This window comes from Euprymna scolopes, chromosome 36 (genome assembly GCF_053919585.1).
Source record: "Euprymna scolopes isolate OS-2025 chromosome 36, ASM5391958v1, whole genome shotgun sequence".
Classification (NCBI taxonomy): domain Eukaryota; kingdom Metazoa; phylum Mollusca; class Cephalopoda; order Sepiida; family Sepiolidae; genus Euprymna; species Euprymna scolopes.
Genome location: NC_136517.1, coordinates 72365512 through 72386375, shown reverse-complemented (window position 1 = coordinate 72386375; position 20864 = coordinate 72365512). Strand labels below are relative to the sequence as shown.

Here is a 20864-nt window from a genome sequence, read left to right as displayed (position 1 = left end):
GCTCCTTGTGAGCGGCTTTTTAAAAATAAACAAACCCATTTATTCAAAACTGTCCCGCACAAAATAACTGCTGAATACCTATCGCCGTCACGTCAATCAAAAACGCGCACCTGTTTTTTTTAAAACACTTTACTATTTTCCAACTGTGCGTCGTCAACGCTTCGGGTTTTTTTCACATACCCCGAAAAACACCCGGGCAACGCCGGGTAGAACTAAGTAACGTTTGTTGACTTCGTCATATCAGACTGTAGCTTGCATTTCGCTCCTCCTAATAAACAGGGAGCAGGTTTTTAAAAACAAACAAACCGATTTATTCAAAACTGTCCCGCACAAAATAACTGCTGAATACCTATCGCTGTCACGTCAATCAAAAACGCGTACCTGTTTTTTTTTTTAAAACACTTTACTATTTTCCAACTGCGCGTCGTCAACGCTTCGGGGTTTTTTCATATACCCCGAAAAACACTCGGGCAATGCCGGGTACCCCTCGCTAGTCTATAAATATAAAAGCGAAAATGTGTGCATGTATGTTTGTTTGTATGTGTGTTTGTGTGTCCGCTAAAAACTTTCGACAGACAGAACAAAAATTCACAAACTTGGTATCATATTGAAGCTCCATCCTTCGCCCGAAAAATATCGAAAAATTGGCCAAAAACATTAATTTTTTCACCCTGAAATCGACAATTTTCTACAGGGGGGGGGGGTCAACAAAAACCGTCCTCTCATGACGATGACCAGTTCTACGCATGCGTCAGATGACGTCATGACCAGATTTAGTTTAAATAGAACTGACTAAATTTCATGTACGTCGTGTTAGTTCAATTGGTTAGAGCGTTGGTTGATTATCTAAACGTTTTGGGTTCGAATCATGGTGTGAGATGTCTTTTCTTTTTTTTTTTTTTTTTCGATTTTTTAAATTTAAATATTGAAGCAGTGTTATTTAAGCCATTTTTCACGTAACATTCGTTTTTTGTTTTTTTTGACTTCGCTTATCTTATTCTTAGGTTTTCATTAACACCCCCACCCCAGACCACACACACCCAAAAATACCCGGGTACCCACCGATTTTTTAAATTTTAATATCGAAACAGGCTTATTTAAGCCATTTTTCACATTTTTTTTGGGGGGGGGGTTTAATGTTCGTTTTTCTGTTTTCTTTTATTTTTTCGAGTTTTACATTTAACATCGTTCGTTTGCCTTAAATTAGTTTTTTTGTGTTTTTTTTTTTTTTTTTCGGTGTTTTGATGTACCCCCGCTTCGTTTTTATGTTTTCTTTTTTACTTCGCTTATTCTTAGGTTTTCATTAACACCCCCAACCCCGACCGACCACACACACCCAAAAACACCCGGGTACCTACCGATTTTTTAAAATTTTAATATCGAAACAGGCTTATTTAAGCCATTTTTCACGTTTTTATTTTTTTGTTTTTTTTTAGTTTTAGCGTTCGTTTTTATGTTTTCTTGTTTTACTTCGCTTATTCTTAGGTTTTCATTAACAACCACACACACACCTCCAAACACTCGGGCAACGCCGGGTACCCCCCCCGCTAGTTTAATAAATAAAAGCCGAAGAACAAGGATATTTAGAGTTGATTTAATAAGCTTTACATCCTCATTACCATAAACTACATGGATACAAAAAAAATGTAAAAATAAAGAAGTCGCAAGATATTGTAATCTGTTAAAAACAGGACAAAATCCAGAAACAAAAATACTTTCCGGTTGAGGTTCGAACTCATAACTCTTGCCTGTAAATGTTGTGACTAAAACAAAGTAGCCAGCGTGGCAAATTGAATTTTCTTAAAACGTTTTAAGATATGAAGCATTTCTGTTATGTATCTTTCTTTCTTTCTTTTTAATCGCGTGGAAACTAGGTCACATGCGATGTTGTCAAAGTAGGATTTATGTTGTCGTTGTTTAACTAATTTCGTGTTGCATTCATCCAGAGTTTGATCTGTTAATTGTATCAAGATGTCAACACTGCCATGTTACTTCATGTTAATTCTTTTATATTTTAAATGAATTGTTTTTAATCTAACAAACCAGGGTTACGAAGTTAACGGGGTGGAGTATCTATTATAATGGAATGATAATGAATTACAAGAAATAGATTGAGTAATGGTAAATTTATTTTTAGTAATGATGTAAGCCGACTTTTATTTTTAGATAATTATTGGAAAATTTCTCCATATTACTAGTCTTCCAAGCCGGAATAAATACAGTTTGAAACAAAACGAAACAGAATGTTATTTTATTGCAAATAACATGGTACAATAATAGCAAATGGTGATTTGTTAGCATAAATGGTATTAAGGTCTAACACTTATAGAATTTAGCTAACTAAATCTTTATCTATATCAAGTTAGATATGTTTATTCATGCTTAAACTAATTAACTGATCATTATGAATTTTAGAACACAGCTACTAGGCTTAAAGGGGTAAAAATATGGGCTATATTTAGTTTCAGTCTTGTATAAGAAAGGATGTAGAAGCCCTTTTTGAAAATTCAGATACTGCTGATTTTTGTAACTTTAACAAGATATTAGACATTAATAAATATTCCCCAATTTTAATTTAGAGCATTTTAAAGGATTTTTAGGGGTCATGAAATGGGCTCACTCTCCCAATTAGATATTCAGATATTTCAGATTTGCATTGAATTTGATGCATCGTCATAAGACACCAGTCAAGATTATTTGAATTTTTGGATGAGTATTCTTTTAGATAACTGAAAAACTTTTTTCTGTGAAATAAAGCTTCAGTTAATTCATATATTTCAGTAAAATGTATACCTTTTAGATATACAAAAGCCTAGAAAACGAAAGCAGTTGTTAATCCGAACGGAAAAAAAGATAACAAAATACCAATGTCTTATGTGTGACATGAAAAGAAATTGGAATCTTAGGAAGATCTCTATCATTCCAGTAATTATAGGAGCAACTGAACTCATGAAAAAAATTTCAAAAACTACCTGGCAAATATACCCGGTGAACCAAGTGCACGAGAGATTCAAGCAATTACACTTAAAGGGATGGTTAGAATGTATGAGATAGCTGGTGAACGTTTGGCATCCATTAGAATGCCCCATCCCCGGTTTGAACAAACTGATAAAAAAAAAAATTACTAAAGCAAACATCATGCTATATTTTTGACAATCGTATAAACCATGAAACTGCAGTAAATTGTCAAAATAAAGGGCATTTTTTACTCATTAATACTAGTGTACACTCTCCATTAAAAAAATGATTGAAAAAAAAATGCTTCATCAGTGTTTACACTAATATTCATTTAAAATTATAAGATTATGTCAGTAATTTAATTTTTCATATATAAATTATCATTTTGGATGACCTAAAGAAAAATCCCACCATTGATTTTATATTTTCTTTTTAAATTCATTTCAGGAAGCGGAGATTGTCTGATTTGCTATTTATTTTTTCACTTTTACTCACCACTTAAGATGGTAAAATGGTTAATTCAGGGGAACTTTTGTGCGAATGGACAGATTTATATTGTATATAAATACATCTTGGTATTTATTATAGAGGATTATTATTTACATACATACACACACACACACACACACACACACATATATATAATATATATATATATATATATATATATATATATATATATATATATATATATGCATATAAAAATTATTGAACTTTTTTCCCTCTGGCAAAATTGTATGCCATGTTCAAAGTATCATGGATATTCACTTTGTTTTTGTATTACCAAAACATAAATGTATAATCAGTGAAGAAAAGAATATTCCCATATATACACTTATGGATTACATAAGCTAGTTATTACAAATAATTGCTTCTGTTGCTAATACCCCTCTTCCGATTTTTTTTTACCAAGTGATTAACAGATTAATTAACTATTGTGTGGATAGAAAACATCCCTGTTTAATTAGTATTAATATTAAAATAAAGTTCACTATCCTTATGTTTGTTAATTCAAAAGGTGTAAAAATTTAAAGTTAGATATTCAAACCTAGTTCTCTATCTATATCTCTAATGCCGTATTTGTAAAATTGATACCCTCCTTCCCCAGCATCTGTTGCCGGGTCATTTTAAGATCCCATTTTATACATTTTTCTCAATCTGCTCCTTAGAAAAAATCACTTTCATATTTATGACTGAAAATTGGTGGACAAATCAAGCATAGACTGAAGTTTACTTGTACCAAAAATTACGTTGGATTGCAGAAAAGATTAAATTTTATTAACGATTTTATAGGTAGCACTTTCTTTTGGATAGTGTGAGGATTACTGTGTATTACAGAAGATAAAATTGGACAACATGTAAATTGGCTGAGTTTTTTAAAATTTTTTCTTAGTTTGGAAACTTTCTTGTGCATGCGAAGAACATTTTTTTTATTGTCTGTGTATTTGATTTTACATTTTTCTTGTCTGATATAAAATGATTATATTTTACATCTTTTTGTTCCTTTATTACAGACCATGTTACTTATGGCTGACTCTTACGGGGATCTCATTTTATGGATATCATAAATTACCAAATGAAAGGACATGTTATTAAGCTAAAGGTAAATACGTATATATTTTTTTTATTTCAATCTCTGTTTCCCATTTTTTTTTTTTTTTTTTTTTTTTTTAAATAATTGTAATCAAATATATTAATTGCAAGATTAATTTTTAGTGATTCCTTTTTTTTTTTTTTCTTGGAGATTACTTTTATTAAAAAAATCTATCATGATAGATCTACCAATACCTGGTCATAATGCCTAGTTTGTTGTCCATTTTCATAGTTTGGTTTAATCATTGGACCATGTAGACAAGAGGCAGTTACAGCTAAATGTTTTATTCTTTCACTTCCTTTTAAGTGACCGCACGGGTGGAGTAGCATGAGTGCTTATTAATTTTTTTTTTTTTTTAAATCACTTTTCGCCATCCTATCACATGGTTTTATCCAACCAATCAAAGCTTTAGTATCTGCCTATCTTTATTATCTATTTCATTATGAACTTTCCAGTCTAGCTAACAGTTTTAACTTTATAGACTTACAAATAACAATACTAATATTGGTTTAAAATGAACAAATAAAATGAAGTGTACAAACCCAATAATTCTCATTCATTCTTTCAACATAACCATGCCATTAAAATCTTCTGTTCTGTACACACCTTCCTATACTGTCCAGATTTAATCTTCCTATGAAGTCATCAGATCTAAACCTGCCTTTAATACTCACATTAGACATCCATTATTTCATTCTCATATCATGTCACTCCATGCAATGCATATCCTCAACTCTCTCTGGCCAGGTTTCATTTCCATACATCATCAAATTATGTACACATGTCTGATAGACTCTTCCTTTGGTCAACAGAGGTAATGGTCTGTTGATTAGTAATGGCTGAAATTCCCAGCACTTTATCCATTCCTAACTCTTGCAATCACATAAGCACCTGCTCCACCCAGTGCTCCAATGGTACCACTGAGGTAACAACACTCCATTACAATCTTAATAGCACATCTGCAGGATTTAATTTATATAAAGATCGATATTCTTAGAGTTTGAATCTGCCAAATCTGTACCCCCCCCCCTTTTCATACTTTACCAAAAAAAATTTAAAAAAATAGAATTTCTCCCAATAGGCCAAATAATTATCACCTAATTGAAAACATTTTGATCAATATTGTGTCAACCATCATATCAAATTCTTTGTTAAAGAAAAATCGTGTCAATGATTTGATAATAGATACTAACCTATAATAGAGATATTAACAATAAATATAATAATTAGTTATAATTTTTAATTTAACGATAATTTTGTTATAATAAATACCGTGAATGCCAGAATAGAACTAATAAATGACAGGAAGATAAAATGATGCCAACAGAAAGGGAGAAAGTTAATTTCCTGTCAGAACTCATATAGGATATCAGTTTGAAAAATTGTTTTATTTTGTTCACGGGTGTATTTTTTAAAAAATTTCTTTTGTTTCTGCATCTCATAAATGAATTTGTTTTGGGTCAACCTTTTTATAATTAAATCTTTATTTTGTATTTGAAACAAAAAAATTTAAAAAAAGTTCATTTTCAATTCTTTCTATTTCTGTTTTTGTTCACAACTCAATGAAATCAAACCAAAAACAATTTTTATTTCTGTGAATCTAAAATTATTGCCATATGATTCATTTCATTTCTCTTCTAACTATCCAGCCATCTCTCATCAATTTAAGCCTCCCCCCATCTTCTCTCTCAGTGCATTCTCTCTTTGCATCCACCCCTCTCGCCCTTCATCTTCCGTCTACTTCTATCTTCACTTGGCAATCATCAGTTTTAATTTTTCTCCCTCTTCATCCTAACATTTTAAATTATTTATTTTGCTCAAATTAGTTGGACCTTTTTTATCCTCATCACTTTGCAATTTCAATTCTGTAATTCTTCGATTGCATCATGTTAGGTAGCCTTCGTGCAAAGTGCTGAGTCAGCAATCGTCTAATGTTGATAAATGATGCACATATTTTCATATCAATAAAGTTCTGTATGTATGCGAGTTTCTCGTTTCTACATGACTTTAAAATTATTTAAACATTTTAATTTGATTATCATTTTAACCAAAAATACAATACCATAAAACTGAGTGTTTTAAAATCATATTGAAAAGAATCATGAAATTAAATTTACCATGATACATGTTTCATAAATAAGTCACCCATTTTAATATGTAGTTAAAAATGATCTTTACAAAAGGAATTTGGAAGCATTTAAACTGTTGAAAAGAAAATCATTTTAGAGCACAGCTAGTAGATGTAAAGGGGTTCAAATAGGGGTTATATTTAGTTTGTCTCATAATGGGGTGAAATCTCTTTGTTAAAATTTTGATGTATTCGATTTTCATTAAATCTTAAGTTAATAAATATTCTCATAATTTCTATTTCTTTGGAGTTTTAAAGAGATTTTAAGCAACATAATGGATACAATCTCGCATTTGAAAATTTAAATATTTCAGATTTGCATTAAATTTGATACATAGTCATTAGATACTAATTAAATAAGATTTTTTTTTATTTCAATTTCTTAAGATCCCTTAAGCCTTAAATTTGAGACGTTTTCTAGAATCAAAATCATGTCTAAAATCCTTATTCAAATATTCATCACATAAGATTTATCATATCTTGATTTTTATCTTCACGATATAGAAGTGATGCTAAACTCTTCTGTTCAAGGAATTTTATCCGTCGTTGCAATTTTTAAAGATTAAAACATAATCTTAACAAAATTAGTTATATAACAACTTGACCCAATTAATATTTTAATAACTAAATGCTATTATATAATTAAATGTAACTTTCAAAATCCTATTTAAAAACATTGGTGAAAAAAAAAGCGCATTATTATTCATGCAGTATTTGCTGTCCATGCAACTAAAGATATAAATTAATATAGTTGTTTCAATTGGTATATTTATAAACAATGTGCTTTAACAAATGTAAATATAGAATTTGTTTGATGAATGCACTGCAAGAAACTGTCGATTACCATGCGCTTTTGATTTTATGTTCACACTCTTTAAACTTAAGTATAAAACTAAACGAATAGTGACCCGTTTGGTCAGTGTTTGTACTTTATTGTATACGTTTAGTACTAAGAATTGATTGGGAAGGTAAACAGATATTTTAAAATTACATTTAATTTTTGGTAGTTTATGATGTCATCCACTGTGCACGGAAACAAACAAGCAAGATCCACAAAATGTTAATGGTATCTAGGTAGATGAAAGGTGTAATCAAATTTGGTTGCTTGTGGGAAATAGTATGTGCTGAACCCAAAAGTGCTCAATACTACAAGTACAGCAGTAAGTAATATGGCAAGGTTTTCAGACAATGTTTCTTCAGAGCAAAGTGTCTTAAAATTAACCTTTTTATTCTAAATTGTATCTATACAGCATTGCCTGATAGCATGCTTTATTGGAATTTTGTTTTGTTTTTTACATTTGTAAATATGCTGGGGGGAGGGGGTTACATTTTTTTTTTTTACATTTTTTTTTTTTTTTCCCAAAAGCAAAAAAAAAAAAAAATCTGAATTCGTTAGTATAGTTACATAGGGTTTTTTGTTAAGATGGTGTTAAAAGTAAAATTATTTTCTGAAAGAAATTAAATCTAATTACATTTTATTAATATGTTGCAATGATCTGCCAAAGGTACTGTCAAGCTAAAATCAAATACTAATGTCACAGGCAGAAAACTATTGATGACAAAATCGAGAAAGAGACTCACTTTATGCATGTGATACTCACTCGTCATGTGGTCTTGATGGTCTTTCAAACCGGGGACAGGTACCCATCTAAAAATACAATGACCATAATAGATTATTCTGGGCCGTTCCTTGTAATCTGTGCCAACCAGAAACTGGCTGACACTATCTAATCGAATTCAAATTTTTTTGTGAAAAATTTGAATATTTTTCCATTTAGATGCAATATCTCATGACCTATTACGTTTCTGAATTTTTGAGATGAGGATTGGTTATTCATATTATTTGGATTCATTGGATTACTGTTCTCATCTTGTATAATCACACTCAAGATGAGAACAGTAGTCCGATGAATCCAAATAATATGAATCTAACGAGCTTTTGGCTCAAGAGATACAGCATTCATTAAAATGTACATTCTCAAAATGTAACAAAAGTAAAAAATAATAAAAAATAAAAAGATATCTATCGAAAAAAGGGGGAAGGTCAAATATAAAACAATGTGATCTTATTTACTTGTCAATCCATGTGGACAAAGTTGGACACAAGGTCGATTTTTAATATAAGGAAATCTAGCTTCCTAAAAAGGGGCACTCGAAATAGGGAGTAAAATTGAAATTGTCTCCGTCTAGAAGTATTTCCTCATCACTGACCAAAGGCAGAAAAGATGAAGTGCAATATCAGAACGGATACTACACTTTGCTCCAAGCCAAAAAAGTAAACTCGCAGAGACACCAGATTTACTTAAACTGAAGGCACCATGTTTACAATGTACCCGTGTGCACAGAACGATATTATTAGTGTCTGTTTGTGGCACTTTATTGCTGTGTTTTGTCAGCAAATGTGTAACCACAAGTGTGTACACAGTTGTTCTGCAGACGAAATTTTTATTTCTTGAAGAAATAAATGTACATTTCTTTGCACTCTTTCTCACCCTATCAGCAATTTTTACTTGGAAAGAAAGATTAACGATGATGTTCTGCAAATCTCTTTTAATCTAATCTCCTACACATGTGAGCCATAATTCCCCTAAGAGGATTAACATCATACTTCAAAGCAAGTACTCTGATGAATGGCCCCTTATAATCCTCTGGCAGTGTTTCTCGATATAAACGCACAGACTAGAATGGTTTACAAGCTGAATCTGCACACTTTCAATTTGAAATTGTTCTGGAATATGAACTCATTTTACTTGGCAAAGTTTGAGTTAGTGTTTTTCATACGAGTTCGAGGATAGGTCGTCAATGGCCTGACAATAGCTTTGTGACTGTTGGGCTGAGGCGAAACCAATGTAAAAATGTAGAGGCTGTATTACTAAAAGTCACGACCTGCTAACAACACAGGTAAAGTCTGGTCACGGACTCACGGTACTATTACAAAGGATCGTTATTTTCTGTTTCTATTTTAAAAGAAATTGCTGCAGGATTCCTAAAACTTGTCCAAAAGTCACTGTATTTTATTTTCTGAAAGATAACATTTTATGTTTGGACACGTGCAATTAAAAGGACTATTTTTTGCCGGGAAAATACTATAAAGTTTTATATTTGTTAATGTGTTTAATTACTAATTCACATGTGAATTTAATTTTAAGTTAAAGATGCACCTGTTTTTAAATGTTTAAATTAAATTATTTTACAATCCTTTTTCTTGACAGTACTGCAAACAATGTTGAATTATTCATCTTTTAACTGTATATTTTCTTATAAGGATCTTTTAAAAAGTAGGGGGCATTTTTGGTCAGAAAGTTGAAAATTATTTTATTTTATTAAAAAAAAACAAAACTGTTAAACAAATAATTTTTACATAAGATTATTTTCCAGTCTGTTCTTAATAATAAAACTTATTACAGTATTATTCAATTATTTTAGAGATCTTTAGTTTTTGATAGCAGGAGTCAATAAACGAAGCAAACGTTTAGTCTCAACCGTAAGTTTTTTTTTTTTTTTTTTTTAAATTTATTAAATTCCATTAATTCTTTTTTGTATAAAAATGTTTCAAGTTTATTTCTGCGAGGAAGATTTTTGTATAATATTTTAAAAAAAAAACTAATGCTTATCCTTGTCAAACAAATAATTTTTTCATTTAAAAAAAAAATGTAAACTAAAACTGTTTATATATTTATTTTCAAATAGTTTTGATTTTTTTGCATCAACAAGTTTTATAACACTTACAAAATTCGGTTCTCATTTAGAATTCGACTTGAAAAACAACAAAAATGCAAAAAATATTTTTACGGTGTATGTACTTATCACAGAACAAAGATATATTCCAAAATTTATGCAAATTGATGGATTTTCTTTTACTAAAAAAATTTAAATTCATGATTTTTAGCGAAAGAGGTTTTATTTTGAATACAAATAAAATCTCGGTAATCAAATTGATTTTTTCCATGACCTTTGTAATAGCCATATTTACGAAAGACATGGTTGTCCGCCCTTGGAATTTAACATATTCAGAAAAATATGGCAGCTTCCTGTTCTCCTGCCATAGTATTTGATTTTCTTCTTTTAAAAAAAACAAAAAACAAGGGAAACTTGATCAATTTACGTGATTTTTGGAATATGGCTTTTTCGTTCCATGACGAGTATGTACATCATAAATAATTATACATATTTTCTGTATCTTTTTTGTTTTTGGTCTCCCGACAAAAGGTGGGTGGACCTGTAAATTCACTCTTGTCCGCCCGTTCGTCTGTCTGCACTTTTCTTAATAACGCCTTAGAATTTTTTGAAATTTTGCACAAACATTAAACATAATGAGTAAAAAAAATAAAAAAAACAGATTTTCTGGGAAAACTCCGGTTGCCCTGCTATTGGTGCTTCGGGTTAAAATGGGGGGGGGGTAATGATGGGCTCGGTCATTTCTTTTTTGCATGGTGCAGAAATCAAATTTACATATGTTAAGGCCTAAAACTGCACCGTTTGTTCATTTTCACCAGAATTTGGCATCCCCTTGGGGACTTTTGAGGAAAATGCTGAACTGAGTTATTTTTTTATTTTTATTTTTTTAAATTTTTTTTTTTTATGCCTCATTCACTGTGCACTCACGGGGGACCATGCATGCTTCGCTTGTTTTTTTTGTTTGTTTTTTAATAAAGTAGAATTCTAAGTAAGAACCCAAAATTCAATAATTAATCAGTTTTTGGTATTTATGCAGAATATGGTCAGTGCTTAAATAACGTTATTTAGAAATGCCTTTTTTAACTAAATCATTTAGCAGATTTTTCTAGAAGTTTAATTTAAAAAATATATATAAATTTCTGCACTAGTGACTTGGTATTTAAATTATTTCTTTGAATTTAAATCTTTATTTGTTTATTATTCAATTTTAATTTGTTTGTTCATTCCCTAAATTCATAATTCAGTTTTTGATTATCTCTTGCTTCAGCAGACATAATTTTATATACACAATTCTTGTTTTTTTGTAATTAATATTGAATAAAGTTAAGTTTCAGTATAAATCAAATGTAATTCCTTTATTTTATTATTTTAATGTCATTTTTAAAAATAAATAGTAAACGAATTTTAGTTTTTTAAATCGCAAAATGTTTTTTTTACAGGATGCCGTTTTACAGAAACAACTTTTCCCTTTTGAATTAATTCTCATTTTTTTTTTTTAAATTGATATTAAATAAGTTCAGTTTCAGTATAAATCGTTTCTTTTTCTTTTTCCAATGCAAGTTTTTAAATTTTCTAATGGTTTTTATAAAAAGTTAGCAACAGTTTAACTGTTTGACAGAGCTTGCTTGCCAGCACCTCAGGCGTGACATAACGTTTCAGTGATTAAGCCTAATGTTACGAAGGGCACAGCTTCTGTTCGATGCTAGAAAATCCACTCTCCCAGAAGGGCTTTATTGCTAATCGCCAGAAGTGCCTATACCTGGGAATACCAATGAAGCTGCTTAGGTATTTTCTGCACTTCCCTTAGTGCACTTGCTTTTCTAAACCTCATCTGATTTTGTCTCCGCTTCCTTGAAGAGGAGATAAAGCATCCAATATTTTCTATATTAATAAAATTGCGTGACCTCTTATGTGTCTCATTTCTTGTTTGGATTTGAGATAAATAATCTTTTTTTTTTCTCTCTTTCTCTATATGATTAAAATTGAGACTAGGTGCATGTTTCTTGCAACTACGTGACTTAAAAATGATCTTTTAAATAATTTTTACTATTAATCGATTGTCTAATTTTGATTATTTTCACTACTATTCTCATCTTGATTCGTCACTGTTTTCACTAACCTCTGACCTTCTTCAGTTGCATCTTTTCAATCTTGAGAATATTTTTTATCAAACTCGTAACCTAATATTGAATTTTGAACTGAACCCATATCCTCTGGATAGATTGTTCTCGTTTCGTTAGCCATGACTATATAGAAATGTTAATTATATTAGTCTTCATTATTTTTTTTGTAATTTCATATAGGTTCCCATAGTTAGAAAAGTTTGGAAGGCCATATTTAAGGACTAAGATTCCTGGATTTTAATCATAGTTGAAAATAGTTTGGTGATCAGGTTTCAAATCTTAGTGTGAAAACGTGTCACGTCTAGGCACATTGAAAAGCCGTAATATAGTAAAACAGCTGTCTTTCGATGATATATGTTCTCTTGGTTGAGATCTCTAATTAAAGAAGTAATGGGTTTTAATTTGCGTAAAGCATTACTCGTTTATATAGAATAAAGATCTGTTGGTAACCAGCAGCATTGAATGTAAAGACATAAGCGTTATAATCTCTCTTGCAAGAGCGATTGAAAAAAAGGGCAAGATTTCTGATCGCTGATTAATTTGATAGATAACCAGGTTTCAAATCTTAACATGAAGATATGCCATATCTAGCCAGACTAAAAGTCTGTGATGCGATAAAACCACTCAGTGTGGAAAAAACAATAGACTGAGTACTCCACAAAATAAAACCCTGTTGTCACTCAACTGCGGACTGTCTATGCAGATGGTGTTCTAAATTATTTAAATAACTTTACGAAATGAGGTTTTGAATGATAGGACCAATCACACTAGACGCATCAGATTTGGATTTTAAGGTCTATATTTTGCTTTATTTATGGTTTAATAAAATGAAAACAAAATCTTTGAAAAAAAGACATATTGTCGAAAGTCTAAGAAAAAAAAATATTCATTGAATAAAAAATAACATTTAGCATTCTAAATTTTTTGAATGATTTGACCCTCTTTTTCATTTTTTTTTTTTCACTTTTATTTTTCTCTAGTTTTTGTTCCTTGTTTTCTTTTTTATCTCTTTTCTTTTTTTTTTTCCTTTCTATTTTTTCTTTTCTCTCTTTACTTCCTCTTTCTCTTTACTTCCTCTTTCTCTTTACTTCCTCTTTCTCTTTACTTCCTCTTTCTCTTTACTTCCTCTTTCTCTTTACTTCCTCTTTCTCTTTACTTCCTCTTTCTCTTTACTTCCTCTTTCTCTTTACTTCCTCTTCCTCTTTACTTTCTCTTCCTCTTTACTTTCTCTTCCTCTTTACTTTCTCTTCCTCTTTACTTTCTCTTCCTCTTTACTTTCTCTTCCTCTTTACTTTCTCTTCCTCTTTACTTTCTCTTCCTCTTTACTTTCTCTTCCTCTTTACTTTCTCTTCCTCTTTACTTTCTCTTCCTCTTTACTTTCTCTTCCTCTTTACTTTCTCTTCCTCTTTACTTTCTCTTTCTCTTTACTTTCTCTTTCTCTTTACTTCCTCTTTCTCTTTACTTCCTCTTTCTCTTTACTTCCTCTTTCTCTTTACTTCCTCTTTCTCTTTACTTCCTCTTTCTCTTTACTTCCTCTTTCTCTTTACTTCCTCTTTCTCTTTACTTCCTCTTTCTCTTTACTTCCTCTTTCTCTTTACTTTCTCTTTTCTGAATTTCTTTTCTCTTTTTTTTTTCTGAATTTCTTTTCTCTTCTCTTTTCTCTGGCTTATAACTTTCTGTTTTTACAAAACCAGACACCTGTTTTTCAATTGAAGCCAATATTTGCATACGTTTCCACTTGATTGAGTATAACCTGGCAAATAGGCAAAGGAAATGCATGTCTAAATTGAAATGAATCCTCACCAATTTCTATTCCAAAACGCCCTTTGCTTCACCTGCTTTTCATGTACACAATAAGAATGTTTCTCTATAGACGCGTTTTGTTTAAATATAACCCTGCGTTTCTACCACTTTTTCTTTTAAATAAATACATACAAATACTGTTTTGCACGGAGACACACACACACACACTAGTAGAACCTATGATCTAACGTTACTTGGAAAAATTGAGCAAACTAAGAATTGCAACTTTTAAAATTAATCTTGCCGAAAAGAGTAGAAAGATTCTTTTCCACCACAAATTATCTGTGATATATAAAAAATATTTCTAAATAGAAACTATGCATTAGAGTAAAATAAAAACAATCATTGGATTAGAAAGTAATAAAAATGAAGAGTTAATTAATGAGATGTACTTTTGCAAAGCAGTGTGCAAATTGGATGTTTACATCTGATCAGCATATTAGAACTTTGGATGTTTACATCTGATCAGCATATTAGAATGCTATTTTTCGCAAGAACTTTTGGCGTAATGGATAACGTACTAGGTAAAAATTCAGTTCTAAATCACACTTCTGGAGGTTTAATCCTCGTTGGAAGCGATACTAAGAATACAACTGTGAATTCTACTCGATTATGGCTGACGGAATAAGAACATGCTACCCCCATGGATTAAATAAAGGGTGCTATTCAAAATTCTGTGCAGATTCAGGAGTTCAAGATTTCCAAGTTCAACAAGATGCACCTGAATAAGGTTGGAGGTTACATCAGCTGAAACGTTGTGAAAATAACACTCAAGATGAGAACAATTCGTATTATTTGGATTCTTCAGACTACTGGTTTTATCTTGAGTATAATTTTCACAATGTTTCCGCTAATATAACCTCCAACCTTCTTCAGATGTATCTTGTCAAACTCTAGGATTTTTCTGTTGAACTCTGAGAAATTGCATAGATTTTTTAATGAAATCCTTTATGTAATACGTAGGGGTAACATGCTCTCGTTCTGTCAGCCATGACCAGATAGAAGTTCTAAATGATTTGCAATTGTATTTTGAGTATCGTTCGCATTTCAGTAAGATTTTATTATTGCATCAGGACCTCACCCATCCCCGCCCAAATCAACCAGGTGTGTGTGCAGATGCTGATTCATTGGGGATGCCTCATATGGCATGATGATCTTTGTGCAGCTGAGAGCAAACAGATAAGTGCAAACACAACTGTGTTAATTGATGAAGTGCACATATCATGCATGCAGACACGCGCAAGTGCCTGCGTGTGCATTGATTTTTTTTTCTTTTAATTTTTGCGCAATATCCATCTTAGCTATTTGGGAGGAGGGAGGTAAAAAGAAACGTCTGGAAAGGGGGAGAGTAGTAGTAGTAGTATCATCATCATCATCAATACTGCCAAATATTCATTTTCGGATAGGGATGATAATCTCAGAATGCTGGAGGCGTTCCAGAAAGTGCAACGGAAATTACGCAATTTCTACAAGTACAGTACATGTCTGTACAACTGTCCCCTAAGTTTACGCTCGGATATATATCACATTTCTCCTGATGTTTAGTTTCATGCTGTCCAAATCAATTATTATATTTGCCAAGGTTGATGAAGAACATGAAGATGCAGTGTTTGCAAGCACTCGTTTAAAAGGCAATGCTGCAAACCTAAAATAGGCTTAGCGTCTGCCAATTGCCGACTATGTCTTTGTACACCATCAATTCATGGTGTTAATTTTTATATACGGCTCTGCAATTCTATTCTTTTTTTCATACAGAATTTCATTCTACACACGCACACACACACACACACACACACACACACACACACACACACACACACACACATTAAAATTTCAATAAATTAAAACTTTTGGAATTAAAGCTATTTCTTGGTACATATGTCGTGAAGAAAGTTGCTGTTTGAACAATTTTTATGTTGTATTACTGAAAATATAGATCTGAAACAGCTTTAATACCTCTTTATTTAAAATATGATTTGAAAATAATTTGTCACTGAAAGTATATACTCTTAAGGTATTCCATAAATTATATATTTCTAATTGTAACAAATATTAATCTCAATGAAAGTGAATTTCCAACTTCAAAGCATGTATACCATTAGTTATCATTTTAAAAGACAAACGGTGGAATTAAAAATCTTTTTTTAGCAGATGCCTAAATCTTTATTATATATATTATATGGTTGAGTGAATCAATGTTTATTTCCAAAATAGCACGGTTTTCAATCTGAAATACACACACTTCATCACTGTATCCCGAAGTAGGCCCCCCCCCCCCAAAAAAAAATTTTTGGTGATCCTGACTTTTAGCTTTCTTTCATGTTGCAGCTTGACACGTTGGTGTCTCATTCCACTACACTCCACAGAAAAAGGTCGAGGGATTTGCAGTCATGTAAGATGGAACGGTGAAAGAAGTACACCGATAGCTAGACTTGGACCTTACAGCTAATATGATATAGCACCGAGTCTTTTTTGTCAAAAATCCAGCTTACTTGCAATGATAATGTTGGTCTAGGGTTTAACCACATCTACCTAAGATGTTCATGGAAGCGATCATGTGGCATGATGTCACCTTCAGCAATTAACTCGAACATTAAATCATTGATCATGCATTTCTCTCCGATGTTGCCTCATAATTATATTTGGAATCTTTCAATTCCTTTCTGATCTTTTTTACCATCACCCTACTGACACTGAAATCTATAACTCTCTTCCACAAATATGGCGGTTCAACATTGTGCACGATCAATTTTCTACAAAAGAACAAAAATATACTCATTGTTTTCATGAAGACAAAACTGACAATGAAAGTTAAAAAAAAAAGTGCATAAAATTAGCAACTGAACATTACAAATATCGTCTGCGCCCTGTCTATATTGCATGTGTGTGAAGTGTAGAGATTTTTGTTGGCTGTTAATGAGTAAAATACTTTGAGTACCCATTTTGGAGAGTTGAATTTTCCTCGATTAAAAACTGAATTTTACCCTTATGTATAAATAGGGACAGCCATTTTCTTTCAGTTGTTGCTGCTGCATTTGTCAGCATTTTGCAAAAGAATATGAAAAATGATGGCTGTTCGAATCAAATCAGCACCTTATATGTTGCAAGGCAAAATGGGATCTGTTACGAAACTGATCTGTATCACTTGTCATATCTTTTATTTTTACACACTTTCATATCATTGGTTGTCCCCTTTTCCCTGATTTTTTTTTTTGTACACCTTACTGAAGACACAAGGGACTCCTTCTTCTCCCCTTCCCAAATCGAAACTGAAACTACTAAATAAATCAGCACAACACATTTTTTAATCATCTATTGATTTCATTTTAAATCAAACTTTCATTATTTATTCAATAAACGAGTGTACCTGTTCTATCAAAAATAGTGTGGAAAAAATTATCCTTCACGAGTTTGCACTAATATACATATTAAAATAACGTCCGGATTGGTGAAGTTAAACAAACAAAAGAGAAAAAAAAAAAAAAACAAAGAAAACGTCTAAAACTGAAAAGTTAAAAATATATATATATATATATATATATATATATATATATATATATATATATATATATATATATAGAAAGCAGGGAGATGAGAAACATCTCATTATGGAAATAGATTGAAAGCAGGGGTATTGTCTGACTTGCTATTTGCTTTCTCAATTTTCCTAAACACTTGAAATGATTCGTCCGGCTGGCTTTTTACTTGCTAACTTTTGTGTACAGAACAGTAATTTATTTAAAAAAAAATGATAAAACTAATGTTAATTTACATACTTTACAAGTTTATTATATTCCAAATTACAATGAAGAATATTTTATAAAAAAGCGATTTTAAACCTAGGTTTTTCAAAGAAACAAATTCGTTTTTCAGAAGGAAAATAATTATTTAACAAGCATTGGTTTATATTATTAATTTGAAAAAAAATTATCAATCGTTTATAAATTCTAAAAAATATATTCTTGTTCTTTTTAGTTGGAAGATATATATATATATATCTTAATCCTGCACCCATAAAGAGCAATATGTTTGTAATATATAAGTTTTTTTTTGTTTTTTTTTAATTAAACATAGCAATTTTCAAGAGTGAAAAAAAATCAAGTTAAAGCACCTGCACAGTAAAGTTGTTTTCTTTTGTTTGTTTGTTTTGTTTTTATTAAAACGTTTAAAACATGTTATTGGTAGAAGCAACTCTGTGCATTTTTCAGACATGTTAAATGGTCACAAATAAAAGTTGCTCATCCCTGCATCCATCTCCTGCTTCGACCGGTTCTTTGTGTATTGAATTACATTTATAGCATATCTTGATATGAAGACACAAGATTGAATATCTTAGGTCTAGCTCTTAATGTGTGACGTCGTTCACACAAATTTATCCTCTACCCTCGTTTTTACACTCTTAAAATGTGACAGTTTTTTTTATGTATCCTCTGAGCATCTCCTTCAACAAATTATTACTCAACCAATTTATATGCAACGACGCAAACTCTTGTACAATAAATATTTCCTGTTACTGTTAACTCTTTTAGTCCATCACCCCGGCTTATGGAGAATTCTGGTTCCAACATTTATCACCATATTTCTGAAAATCTTTTGCTTGATTGGGTATAATTGTTTCTCTTCTGTCCGTGGAGAAAAAAATCATCATCTTCGCCCCATTATTATGAGTTTGAACAGTCACCAAACCAAGCTTAATGAGCAGTACTGATTAATTCCCCCTTTAGAGAGAGACGGGGAACGAACTCAAAAGACAAATGTACAAAACCAAAAAACTCTGACAGGAAATTTATTCTGCTAATAATTTTCATAACGAACTGTAATCTTTGGACGATTCTTTTGTTCTTTATCCCTTAAAACTAAAATTGAAAGTTTATCTTCAACCTTTTGTTTTTAATTGTTTCGATTTTATTTGTTTTTAATAAAGACAGCATTTTTTATTGTATAATACACGGGAAGTAATGGATTAGAGTGCGATAAAAAGACATTTTAAATGAACAACTAAAAACAATGTTTTTGAGAAATTCTTTATGGAGTCACCTTTCTTCCTTATTAAAAGTTGTTTTTATTATACAATTTTATTATATTCCTCAAGGTTTCAATATCAGAAAGAAGATATTAAAATATCTAAATAATGACAAAATATAATAGTAAGAATTGCTTTAACATTTTAGCACCAGATAAGAAAAGCAATTTCCATTGTATAATGCTGGCATTGATGACATCCTATTTGTAACGTATTGTTGACTGTTTGCTAGAACTGCTTTTGTGTGTGACTGGAAAAAACAAACTTTGTTAGCAGAAAATGATTGACATTTTAATGTGCTTAATAATTAGAATTATTTGGACAATTATTATCTTGATATGTTCAGTGTTTCGGTAAATGTAACTTCCAACCTTCTGCAGGTGCATTTTTCTTTTTTTTCTTTTTCTTTTTTTTTTTTAACTCGGGAAGCTTTGTTGAATTCAGGAATTTATACAGAATTTCAAACTGAACTCTTTATTTAACCCACGGGGATATGTTATTCCATGGGGGTATATTATTCTCATTCCGTCAGTCATAACCGAATGTTAAATTTTTATTTCATTTTCAAGAAATTACTGAACTGCCACTTAGAACTGATTGTCGCTCAACACTTTTATCCATTGTGTCAATATGAACAATTCTTGTATGAATTTCAGAATTTATTTTAGATGCATAGTATTACCACACACACACACACACACACACACACACACACACACACACACACACACACACACACACCTATTGGTTTCAGAGAAAACGTTTTTATGGAAGTTGTTAATTGAGACAATCTGGTCAATATTATAAAGTGTGCATACCTTTAAAAAATATCAATATTATTATTACATGCATATACATATAATAAAATAAGCAATGTAAAAAATATTATTACATGCGTATACATATAATAAGCAATATAAAAAATATCAATATTATTATTACAAGCATATACATATAATAAAATAAGCAATCTAAAAAAATATCAATATTATTATTACATGCATATACATATAATAAAATAAGCAATATAAAAAAATATCAATATTATTATTACATGCATATACATATAATAAAATAAGCAATATAAAAAATATCAATATTATTATTACATGCATATACATATAATAAAATAAGCAATATAAAAAAATACCAATATTATTATTACATGCATATACATATAATAAAATAAGCAATATAAAAAATATCAATATTATTATTACATGCATATACATATAATAAAATAAGCAATATAAAAAATATCAATATTATTATTACATGCATATACATATAATAAAATAAGCAATCTAAAAAAATATCAATATTATTATTACATGCATATACATATAATAAAATAAGCAATCTAAAAAAATATCAATATTATTATTACATGCATATACATATAATAAAATAAGCAATATAAAAAAATACCAATATTATTATTACATGCATATACATATAATAAAATAAGCAATATAAAAAATATCATTATTATTATTACATGCATATACATATAATAAAATAAGCAATATAAAAAAATATCAATATTATTATTACATG

The 20864-nt window shown here is 30.5% G+C and overlaps 1 protein-coding gene across 1 annotated transcript in view; it reads left to right on the top strand.

The window, feature by feature from the left end:
- The window catches only part of LOC145260588 (BTB/POZ domain-containing protein 7-like), a 328060-nt gene that overhangs the window by 113619 nt on the left and 193577 nt on the right, over positions 1-20864 (top strand). Inside the window, exon 2 of the mRNA XM_080118864.1 lies at positions 4473-4561. The gene's annotated coding sequence lies outside the window, so the exon portion shown is untranslated. The remainder of the gene's footprint in view (positions 1-4472; positions 4562-20864) is intronic.